The sequence below is a fragment of the Gymnoscopelus braueri genome, assembly GCF_963280865.1.
Source record: "Gymnoscopelus braueri genome assembly, chromosome: 24".
NCBI lineage: Eukaryota > Metazoa > Chordata > Actinopteri > Myctophiformes > Myctophidae > Gymnoscopelus > Gymnoscopelus braueri.
In genome coordinates this window covers 32,098,800-32,111,328 of record NC_137626.1, presented here as the reverse complement: position 1 = coordinate 32,111,328, position 12,529 = coordinate 32,098,800, and positions in this window count along the sequence as shown.

Sequence of the window (12,529 nt, the reverse complement as noted above, 5' to 3'; positions counted from 1 at the left end):
AGCCGATCGAGCGCCGCCCCGCCAGATCTCAATCTACCTGAGATGGTGACGCGGTCTTTGCTAAGATTAGCCCCCTGACGGACGTGAATGCACCGGGACGACGACCTTCATGACCCCCGGTCTTCAAGTTTTGAAGCCGAACTTTGTTAGGAGTGCACATGGTGTCCTTGAATTCCTACTATAGCTCCAGAACTACTGCAGGGATTTCCTGCTAATGATAATCAGTAGAGTAGTAGAGTACACTAAAGTACAATAGAGTAGAGTACAGTTCAGTAAAGAACAATAAAGTACAGTTCCGTAGAGTACAATTAAAGGACAACTTTGTTTTTTTTACAACCAAGGTTTATGTTTTAGCTTGTAAATTAAAGATGAGTGTTAATTATTTTTCATTTACTGCTTTATATAGTTTTAGCAATTTTCGCAATCTTTTTTTACAGTGGGCGGGGGCATTCGGGCAGGTGGCTAAATATGTCTTTTTTTACACAATAACCCGGCGATTTCTTTACTATTATTTACAGTAGCTCTTAGCTCCCAATAACTCACATCTGGCCATCAAGGACCACAGGACCTTTTTTATTGTGTAAAAAAGACATACAGTATTTATCCACCTGCCCGAATGCCCCTGCCCACTGTGAAAAAAAGATCGCGAAAATTGCTAAAACTATTTTTCACACTCATCTTTTATTTACTTATTATACTTATACTTACTAATTACAAGCTAAAACATAAACCTTGGTTCTAAAAAAAACAAAGTTGTCCTTTAAGTACAATAGAGTACAGTTCAGTAGATGACAATAAAGTACAATAAAGTACAGTTCAGTAGAGTACAATAAAGTACAATAGAGTACAGTTCCGTAGATGACAATAGAGTACAATAAAGTACAGTTCAGTAGAGTACAAATAAGTACAATAAAGTACAGTTCAGTAGAGTACAACAAAGTACAATAGAGTACAGTTCAGTAGAGTACAACAAAGTACAATAGAGTACAGTTCAGTAGAGTACAACAAAGTACAAACAGAATAAAACAGTACAGACAAGATGAGAAACTTCAAGGAGAACGGAGTCATCTCATCTTCAGACATTGGCAGCGGGGGAAAAAAAAGAAGATAAAGACCCCATATTTTAGAGACCACTTTGATGCAAAGATCACCTTTCCTGTTCACTCCCCCCTGTGCCTCTGTGAGAAGCACTTTACCGTTGAATGACAGCGGATATCTCAGATGCGCAGTATTTGCAGATCAAACTGGAGGGTATTATCATAACACAGAATGGTGGGGACCTCTTAACCACTTTCAACTTTTGTTTTGTTGTCGGGAGAGAAAAGCGCCGCTGATGTATATGGGGCTTTGAAAAGACGACAGCATTATTGATGTATGTGCTTTGAAATATCAAAGCGACCCGTCCGATCCATAACCCGTCCCCACACTCCGGGACGAGAGAGAGAGAGAGAGATGCGCTCTGCTTTTCTTCCATCACTCATTAAGGGGAACTCAAATTCAAAAGGGAGCTTTGCGCAGAGGTACCATTTAAAGTTTAGCCCTGGCTTTACAAATACATTAGCGTACGACAGAGCACAAGACAGTGAGACTTCAGACGTGAGGGGAGTGGATGAAAAGACTATTGGCCCCCTTTTCGACTACAAGAACTTGGTGAACCGTGCCACAATGCCATCTCAACGAATTTCACAGGGTCCGGATTTGTTTCCGTTGCGCTACACAGCTCGGGTTCAGATAAGATTCTTAGAACCTAATGTGGGTCCTGCTCAGAAGGTACACTAGCCTAGGACTAACCCAGAGTTCTGGGGACCCAGGACTTCAAAAATAGGGAAAATAGATGATATTTTCCCATTATTTATTCGTTTTTTCTTTTTTAAGTGCCTCCCTGATTCGGGTTATAATGGAAACAAAACCAAAAAAACAAACACAGAATCACAGAACTCCACGGTTTCTGCAACGTTTCAGATTCTCAGTCAAAAAGGAGGCATATAGAAGCATGTATATATCTCCAAACGAAAGTAGGCATCGAGTCCACCTGAACCTGAAACCCTTCCCACCCTTCTTTTTAAATCCCCCCCTCTCAAAAAAGTAGATTTTTTTTTAAAACAGAAGCAATCCCAGCATGCTCGGCTATAGCGCGACAGGTGAAACTAATTCCCCCGGGTGGAGTGACGTTGGCTCTACGGGAGTCAAAAGGACAGCATATCTTGTCTGAATCCACCCCAGACAAAGGCTATTGACGGGCGCTGACAAGCTCGCACACGGAAAAAAAAGGGCCCCGGCGTGCCGAGGCGAGGCGGGAGAGAGAGAGAGAGAGAGAGAGAGAGAGAGGGGGGGGGGGGAGAGTGCCTGTAAAGTGGACTGAAAGTGAGACAAACGCCGCGAAGAATAGAAGGGTGTATCACATGGGGGGGGGGGGGGGTGGCTATACGCTATACGACGCCGTAATCTGGCGTCTTTTTAAAAGCCATCTCACCCTCCTCCTCCTCCTCTCTCTCTCTCTCCGTTAAGATGTAGGGTTTCTCTCACGCCGGGAACAGAGAGCACGGATACGGGAGGCCTTTTGAAACAGCTTAACTTCTTGCCACGGTGGCTGGCCCCTACTATCTGATAGCCTTTCTCCTTTTACACTGTGGCCTTTATCAGCGGGCTGAATGGAGTCTAAGTGACTTTACCTGACCTGACCCGAACCCGGCCTTCAGCTCCGTTCACACGTCTCCGAGGCGCTGCTGGGGACCCGGCCGAGCGCTTTCGTTTAATAGAGCGACTCTGAGAGCGTACGAAGGGCACCAAATGGACCCTTACGGAGTTACAGACCTGTGATAAAGACCCATTTGGTTAAGAAGGAGGAGGAGGCCCTCACAGCTCGTAAACCACGATGCAAAAACGTATTTATTCAAATATACAAGAAACCAATGTTTCGACAGAATAGTCTTCCTCAGGGTTTGGGTCCATTTGGTTCCTTACTATCAGTAATTTAGCTGGACCTTCAGCTCTGTTGGCGCGTCTCTGAAGCGCTGGCACCCAACTTGGGGTGCCAGGGTCAATTGAACTAAGCGATTTAATTGATTATAATAACAAAAAATGTATAATTTAATTTAAAAAATGTTTTATCTGGCTTCCCAGAACTCAGCACTTGAACTGGCCGAGATGTGTGTGTTGTATGAGCTATTAATAGGTATAAATATGCACAAGTACCCAAGTTTAAATATTGAATATTATAAAAAACGGCAGTTTTAGGGTCACAAAATATGTATAATAGAACTAGAAACTGCTGTGGGAGGATGTGAGATAACACAGACTTCTGGATTTGAGGTTTAACAGCATTCAAAGTACATCTTCTTAAACTACTTTCAGATTTCAATTTATAACATGTCATTTGAAAGGTTACAGTCTGAACTTCCTCAATCTGCAAAAGACTTGCAGCACAAGAACTACGACCACTCATAACGCATCGTTTTGCGAGCGGCTATTTTCGGCAAATGCTCGCCTATTTTCACCAAAATGTCACCCATTACGACGTGCCCAGAATAGGTATTCCGTGTCCTTTTTTTGTTCTCTATAAAACACGCACGGAGGTGAACCTGCCTAAAAAGTTCTGTATAAATAAATTTCACTTGACCCTGTTTTCCGGGGCGCTTCTTCTCTGCCAGCTAGGCTCCTGTGATCCTTCAACTTTGAGAAAATAAATCAGCGCTTATTATCGAGGCTCTCGCTGCCAACGCAGATGGATGCAAGTCGGCGTGAAAATTGCACGGAGCATCAGGTGTCACGTACCCCACCCCCCCTCCTCCCGCTGACACCGTGCCTTTGATAAGTGTTACCACTTCTTCCACCGATTTCACGCCGGGCGCAAGTTCACAGCACAGCATTTTCTGATTGTATTTTTTTGCCTTTGTTCCCGCAGCTAAATATTCTGCCGTGGGCTTCAGCTGCATACCTCAATATATATGTATTTTAAAAAAAAAGACCCTCTGAAAACAATTTATTCCTCCAGGAATGAGGATCACGCCAGGAATTTGCTTCATATTAGCTCTTGGCGCGCTTGTCGGCGTCTACGGACTAAACACGTGGCTGCGCTGCTGTGCCTTTGTAGGCTACGTTTTATCTACAGAGCACCTTTTACAGACAATAACGGTCAAGTGTTTTACAGGTTTAAAACACACCTTGTGAATGAGATTTTGAATATACTCACTGTATTGTCATTAGTGTTTTTTTGTTAGTACACGCCATTGTGGGCATAACAATATCCCCCCCTCCCCCCCCCCCCCCCCCGAAGGATAACACAGCAGCAAACAGACTTGAATAAGAGGGAGCACAGTGAGGCGTTTGACTGGTTATCGTCGGGGTCATCAGTGTGGGGGGATATCTGGGGCTCGTTCCTTTTTAAACTCTGCTCCCCTGGTTTACTGAGTGCTGTGTGAGTTGAACAATAAAGGCCTTTGAGCGGCGGCCGAACGGGCCTGTGCTGTGTGGAGCTCGTTAAACAGAGCTAGGAGCTCGGACACTGGGGGCACGAGGAAGATGATTATCGGGTCACATTTGTTTGACCTTGAATTAGCCTCGACATATGTTTGGCTACTTTGTCCGAGAGGGGGCGACGGGTGAAACCCTGCCTTGCCGCGGAGGTCGACGGGTTCAGTGCGGAACGCGTTAAAGAGACGCTGGGATAGCTTTTCAGCTTTTTATCTCCATTATGTGTGGTGTAGGGCTAATGTTCCTTTAGTGGGCCGTAAAACTGAGTCCTCTGTGTGGCCCTGAAACGATGCCAAACCTGTGCGGAAAGGTTTGCCCTGTGATACAATGTATGTCTGTTGTTGTTATGTGTATGCAGTGGTGGAAAAAGTACTCAACTGTTTTACTTAAGTAAAAGTATCAATACTGCAATGTAGAAGTAGTCTGTTAGGGACCAGTCGAAATTTACATAAGGGGGGGCATGGAGGAAATGTATGTGCCCTGATCTAAAATGCCATGACCCTCCCTTTGACAAAAAAAAAAAATCAATGACCCTCCCCAAGTGATTACAAAAAAAAGAGTAACCCTCCCCGCCTAGAAGTGTCACGATATATTGTGTCACGATATAGCCTATCGTGGTATTAAAATGTGATGATAGGTATTGTCATGATGTCATACTGTATCGTAATATTTTTTTTATTGTTTTTTTGCCGGTGAAAGTTAGGATTTTTGACTGTATGATATGAAATGTAAAGCTTATTATCATAGTAATTATTAATCATGTCCTCCATCATATTCAAGGTATTTTGGAGAGAAATGAAACAGACTCCAGTCAGTCACTTTCAGTTTAAAGCACTGCAGAGGGGAGGTGTTGTGTGTCAGCTGATGCTCGTTGACGCTCGTTAATGTGACATGCATCTGCACTCTCAAATAGGCCTACATCTAATCTAAGATTGTATTATACTGTATCTGGTATTATATATTTTTTTTAGCTGTTGGAAATAACTAGGCTGCACTTGGTTGGTAAAGTCCAGATGACAAAAATATGAGGTTTGTGGAATTTATAGTTATGCAGTCTTATATTATATTATATTTGTTATATTAGTGTCTATCTGTCCTCTGAAACAATGGGTTTATAGTTAGTGAGAACTTCACTTCTCCATTAAGCTTGCACAAATGTATTTATTTGTGTGTACAAAGCACTTTGTAATTGTTTCTAACTTGCTTTATAACGTTATTTATAAGATGATGGCCAATGTTGATGATACATGAGAAAAGAACATTAATAATATATCATATCGATATCAAGCCCAACATCATGTATCGTATTGTGAAATTCTTGACACCCCTAACCCTCCCCATCAAATACAACATGACATTTAAAACTGATATGTCCAATGTTTTGCTTTCCACATTGATTAGAACATTGCTGTAGTGTAGTCAGTCTTGCTAAATGCACAGTGTATCTGTAGTAGTGGTAGCAGAATGGATAGTGTTCTCATCTTACATGTGGGAAACCCATTGAATCCTGGTCAGATTGAAGAAAGTTGAATATTTGGTAACCAGTAGTTTAAAACTTTTGTCACTCTTCCCTTTTAATTATCAACTACAGTGACTACAACTACACTGTTGCCTACATAAAACAAATTAGGCTATCAATTATGGCCTGATGCTTCTGGTTTTACTTGTGGAGCTAGGCATCTATACACAACTGTCCATATAGATCCACATTAATCACATGCACAGAATTACTTCAAATGAGTATGAATATCCAGTTATAGTAGGCCTATTTATAATGCATCTCTCCAATAACGCCTGTTGAAGTTTTGCTTAAAGGGTCTACACCATGAAAATCACTTTTTTCTTGATTTTTTGGGGTCCCCAGTGTCTCTTGTACCCAAAAAAATGTTTTTTTTTTAAATTCAGTCATTCCTTCTCATTTCATGGATTTCCAGAATGGGCGTGTCTGAACAGGCGATCTCAGAATGGAAATGTTTATGATGTCACAAACATTATTGATGGCAAACCCAATGTTAAATGAAAAGTGCCCGAATCGCTCCGAAACTTTTTCTACCCCCCCTAAGTGGGGGTCTACGAACAAATACTTCGGGCTCGGATTTTGGCTCCGCCCCCCGGAAGTGGGTGAAACAGGCACCTCAAACACTTGGTGGAATTGTTCAAAAATGTTCAAAGTGTTTTTCTTTCGATTTTGTATTTTTCTTAGATGCTTCTTTTTATGCAGAATTTTTCAATTTTTTTTTTTTTTAAATAGTTTTTTTAAATATTTTTTTTTATTAACAGACAGAATTGCTCAGTAGCCCCCCCCTGCCCAAGAGGACGTTTTGGTATTGCAGCTGAAAGTGCTGTATAAGCCAGAGACAATTGACTTGGGATGAGTATATCTGAGTGATGATTTAGGCTCAAACCTTTTGAAAAAGGTTTGAGGGACATACACCATATGATATTAAATATCAAATATTTTTTTTAAATTCATGGTGTAGCTCCTTTAATTGTTCAACCACCATCGTTAAGACGCTGAATAGATTTGACTGGGTCGTTCACACTCGCTGTGCGTTGATGGCTTGTTAACGACCGTCATTGATTCTAAATAGACAAGGTGTTACTTGATTTGAATTCTTTGTATCCTTTGAAATGGAGAGGGGTCATTGACCACTGTTCTGCTGTACTAAAAAGGTATATAAAAAACGGACTATTTTATCAATTCAAAATTGCATGACCCTCCCTTGGATTCAAAGTAAAATTAGCTGACCCTCCCTTGGACCAAAATTAGAAAGGCATGACCCTCCCCTATTTTCCTCCATGCCCCCCCTTATGTAAATTTCGACTGGTCCCTTACAAGTAAAAGTCCTGAATTAAAAATTTGCTTGAGTAAAAGTACAAATGTATTGGTATCAAAATGTACTTAAAGTACCAAAAGTAAAAGTACTAAAATGTTTAAAAATAGCCGATCTACAAGCTCACAACGCGTTGCGACGCGTTGTGAACTTGTAGATCGTCTATTTTCAAATAGCCTAGGTATAAAATAGAGCTAAAGTGGTTAATGTATGTTTTATAACGTAATAATTTATATCTGCAAAGTAACTAAAGTTTTCAAATAATTGTAGTGGAGTAAAAGTTCAATATTTGGATCCGAGATGTAGTGGAGTAGAAGTAAAAGTATTGGAAATTAGAAATACTCAAGTAAAGTACAAATACCTCAAAATTGTACTTAAGTACAGTACTTAAGTAAATGTACTTAGTTACTTTCCACCACTGTGTGTATGTATAACTCAATTGAAGCATTCATTGAAGCAAAAAAACAAACAATGTTTGCCCCAGTGATATCATTGGGGTGAAATCTGAGAATGCGAAAAGTACAACGTTGTAAAATAGTCGTAGCCATAAAATGGTAAATAGTTCTTTCTATAGACTGATAATGAACCACTTGAGCCCTATATGCTTCGCTGTATGACAAATAACAAGCTCACAACACAGCGCGACATGTTGAGAACTTGTAGATCGGCTATAAAAAGGTTAGATTATATTTCTTTAAGACAAAAACATTTGGAACATTTTCGTCTATAATGTCATGCCGAAAATAGGGATGCCATTGATAAAATGCACATCAACAACTGGACAGTGTCCCTTGAAGAAGAGGAAAGGAAACTGCTATATCAATATACTGACTGGTGTGTCCTCCTGCTAACAAGGTTCTGTCCATTACTGTGGATGACATCACAGTAGATCTATGTCTTTGTCTCACCAACAGCCCAATGTTAACAGCCCAAAGACGTTTTGTCCTCAACTGTACTTCAGTGACTGGGCTTAATATTCTTTAATATTAAGACTTGTTTCAAGTGATGAAACACTGTTCTCCATGGTGGCAATTGTCTCTGTTCTTTAACATTGGTCTGAAAAGTTTTAATTTAACACAAATTGAACCTTTGCGACGATTTCCGAGAAAGCAGTTTGCGCAAACGTTTGTATGAGCTGCGCTTTGTATCTTCTTTTACCATTTTCTTTGTTTTTATTTGCATTTTTAGGCACTGAAAAATAATAAAAGTATTAGAATTATGTTTTAATATTAAATAATGTGTTACAGTTGTGTTTCTTATTCTCTCCATTTAAAAGGAAATACAGCACATGCACAAACAAAAAGTAGGAAAATTGCAGTTTTTAAACAAAAGTTAAATAACACAGAGCATTGCCACTATGGAAAACAGTTTTTCATCATTTGAAAAATGTCTCTACTTCAGTGAGTAATGAAAGTACGTATACAGTACTAAACCCAGTCACTAAAGTATATTGTTTATGGTCTGTTAACATTGTCGTTGACAGGGCGTTAGTGAGGCGTTAGACAGCTACAGTGCATAACAACCCATGAAAAAACAGCCAAAGATTTGTATATTTTATTCCTCACGTTCCCAGCATGTAAGGACTTTCCATTTGTCCACTCTGAGTTACAGACCCATAAAGGTCCATTTGGTTCCTAACTATCAATCATTTAGCTGGGGGACCCCCTGGAACCCCCTCACGGACCCCTGGGGGCCCCCCAGACCCCACTTTGAGAACTGCTTAATACAATAAGTCAAAGGATAGTATGGCCTGGAGGTTAGAGAGTCTGCAGCCAGAACATTGCTGGTCTGAGAGTATCCCTGCTGAGAGACTAACAACTGTTCCCTTAAAAAGTACGACAAAAATGTACACCGCTAGCTACCCAAGAGCCCTGGACAAGACATACATAACCGTGATCGACAAAAACAAAAAGAAAACAGATGAAGTGAACCTTCTTAAATATGACTTGTGAGTACTTCTCACATTTAGCTTTTGGCGCATTTTACGCAAAATCTGTCGTTATTACAAAATAACAGGTTCAAATGTTATCGCGATTCGTTTCAGCTGGCCACGGCTAGAACGCTGCATCTATAGCTAATATCTAATATTTGAGCACGACACTGAGATCCATACAGTCCCGCCCAGCCCCGTTCTGCCCAAGCCCCCAGAACCGAGAGGGAGCAGATAAGCGCATTGGACATGGTGGCCGTTCATAGGTACTGCAGCCTATTACGGCATGAACGAGAGAAAACGGTTTCGAGCAATGGGCTCGACTCACAAGCTTGCGCACGGGGTTGCGCACGGGGGTGACACAACTGCGCATGTGAGACGACTCGCAGAGTGACACAAAACGCGTCACATAGGCCCCAAATAAGCCCCGCCCGTCACATTTCCCAACCCGGAAGAAGGGGTGAAAAGGGAGTATGCGCTGGGTGAGCAACTCCATAGTGGATGGGCGGGAATTTCCGGTGCCCTCTCTATTACTTTTAACTCAATGGTTCTGCCCTGCATTACAGGTGAACTTGCAATCTGACCTTTATGATTAATTGCATACAGTATGTGAGGCGTGCTTAGAACAATGGTTTTCAAACTTTTTGTTGCCAAGACACAAAGGGCAAGGTCAAAATCTCAAGACACACCGCACAATATTACGTATTTTTATTTGTACTTACTAATGCAAAATAAAAGGTTTAACCAATTAAATGAATGTTTAAGTACTGATATAACAAATAAACAAAAACAAATTGCAATAATGTGGTTGTCACAGAAGCCCATGGCACACCACTAAACAACTGGTTTAGGATGACCAGACGTCCCTGGGATCAGCCCGGTTTTCAAGCTGGGTGTCCCAAGTCCCGACAATTGATCTGTCAAACACTAAAATGTCTCACTCTTTAACATCAAATACCAAACTGTCGCAAATAAAAATACCGTTGGACTTGAGCCTTATGGCTTGATAAGACTTGAGACTCTCCCCAACCTCAAATGATACGAACGTGCCTTAGAATAGCGTACAGCCAATGTCATTGGCAGCCTGCGTGATGTGTTCATTGAAAGCATCACGCATCTCTTCTGTAATATTAAGCCACTCAATCCGGGAACGCGTGCTGTGTCATTTTTATGTTTTCTTTGGGCTATTAAAAAATAGCAGATCTACAAGATTGTAGATCTGCTATTTTTGAAAAATCTTGAACATTTTGTGCAAATCTTTGAATATATATTTTTTAAAGCGGACATTTTGCAACTCAAATATTTGCTTCGGGGGGGGGGGGGGGGTCCCTGGAACAAAACATTGGAGATGGGGGGTCCGCGGCCAAATACATAATCAAAAAATGTTTTCTAAATCCTAACAGTATGTTGCTATATCAGTGGTGCTCCAACTTTTCTTATATATATATATATATATATATATATATATATATATATATATATATATATATATATATATATATATATATATATATATATATATATTCAAAGATTTGTGCAAATATTGCACGATTTAAAATAAATATAGCAGATCTACAAGCTCACTCGGTACCGCGCTATGAGCTTGTATATCTGCTATTTTTCAATTGCCAAATAAATCTTAAAATGACACAGATGGATTCAAAAGTGTTGAAAGGTGGGCTCGGTAGGTGTTCTCTGCAGTCTGAAATAATTGGTCATATATGCTTGTTGCTGTCAGACAGAAACCTCTTATCTCCATATTGCAACGTTTTATATCGTTTTTCGTGAACGAAGGCCCTAGCGCTTCACGCTTAAGTGTCACACAAAAGTAGCCAAAACAGAGGATCCACAACCTCAAAACACGTCGCATCGTGACGGGTTTTGAACTTGTAGATCTGCAATTCTAATTCTAATCTATGTAATGTATTACACATACTGTGAGTATGTCGACGCCAATACTTTTCTATCGGTACTTTTACTTTCTGCATTGGTGCATTTTCCTTTTGTGAAAGGAAAACGTTTACTTTTATGACATGAGTATTTCCATACTGTGGTATTGCTACTTTTACTGAAGTTAAAAAAAAAAGAAAGAAAGGAAAGAAATGGGAGTAAACTTCTCCCAGCAGCGCTGACGGTCACCCCGGGGATGCTGCTAGTGCGTGTGAGCGAACATGTTGCACTGTGTAAACTGACAATAAACAAATCCTCCTCTCATGCTCATGCCTCTAAACGGTCCCAGTATCCTACTGTGAAACACACTGTTTTTCAGGGAGTGTGTGTGTGTGTGTCGGGGGGAGGGGGAGGGGGGGGGGGGGTTTGTGTTCAAGTCAAGTCACTCCCGAGATCCGACAGCCTTTTCCTTCCGCCTTTAAGCCATTCAGACCTGAGGACCGATTCTACAAATGCCTTCTAAAAATCAGTAGTACTCAAACTTTTTCGTGCCAAGGACCCCCAAATTGATATATGTTTGGCCACGGACCCCCACCCCATCTGAAAATGTTTTGGGTCAGGGACCCCCCAGAAGTGAACATTTGTGTTTAAAAAAAAATCCTAAATTATTAAAAATCCTAAATTATTAAAAATTTTCAAACACTTTCAATATTTTTCAAAAAAAATAAAAAAAATAGCAGATGTATAAGCTCGCAGCGCGGCACGAAGTGACGCGCTGTGAGCTTGTATATCTGCTATTTCTTTTGAGAACCACTGTTCTAAATCCTAAGTGCTTGTATATCTGCTATTTTTTGAGAACCACGATTCTAAAACTAAAAAGAGTTTTCTGAAAAACGTTGCTATATATATATATAAGCTCAAATCTAAAACCACACGGACGCTTTCCCCGGTTTTTCTGGGTTAAGCTCAGGACTGTTTTGGCCCGGGCCAACGTCACAGGAATTATCTTGTAGAAACCCACTTCTTGGCAACGGGGAACGATGAAAGATTCACCACAGCAAAGCGTGGCCAAGCCGCAGCCATTTCCCTCGCTTGTGTACAACACCATATCCCATTTCCCCCCGGCAATTATCGCAAGATGGGGGTGATTTACCAAAACATTAACAGTGCATTGTGCACATTCTCGTGGCTTCGGGGGTGTACGTCCCACGCCGACACAATGAGCGGTATGTTCTGTGTCGTAAACTCGCACAGGCCCGAGCGCAAAGGGTGAACGAGTGTGCGACTCGAGGAGCGAGTGATTGAGGGCGAGCGGTCGAAGAAGTACTTTTTTTTTGTACTTAAAAGTAGCATTACCACAATGTAAAAATAGGGCTATTCTGTTACAAGTTAAAGTCATTTT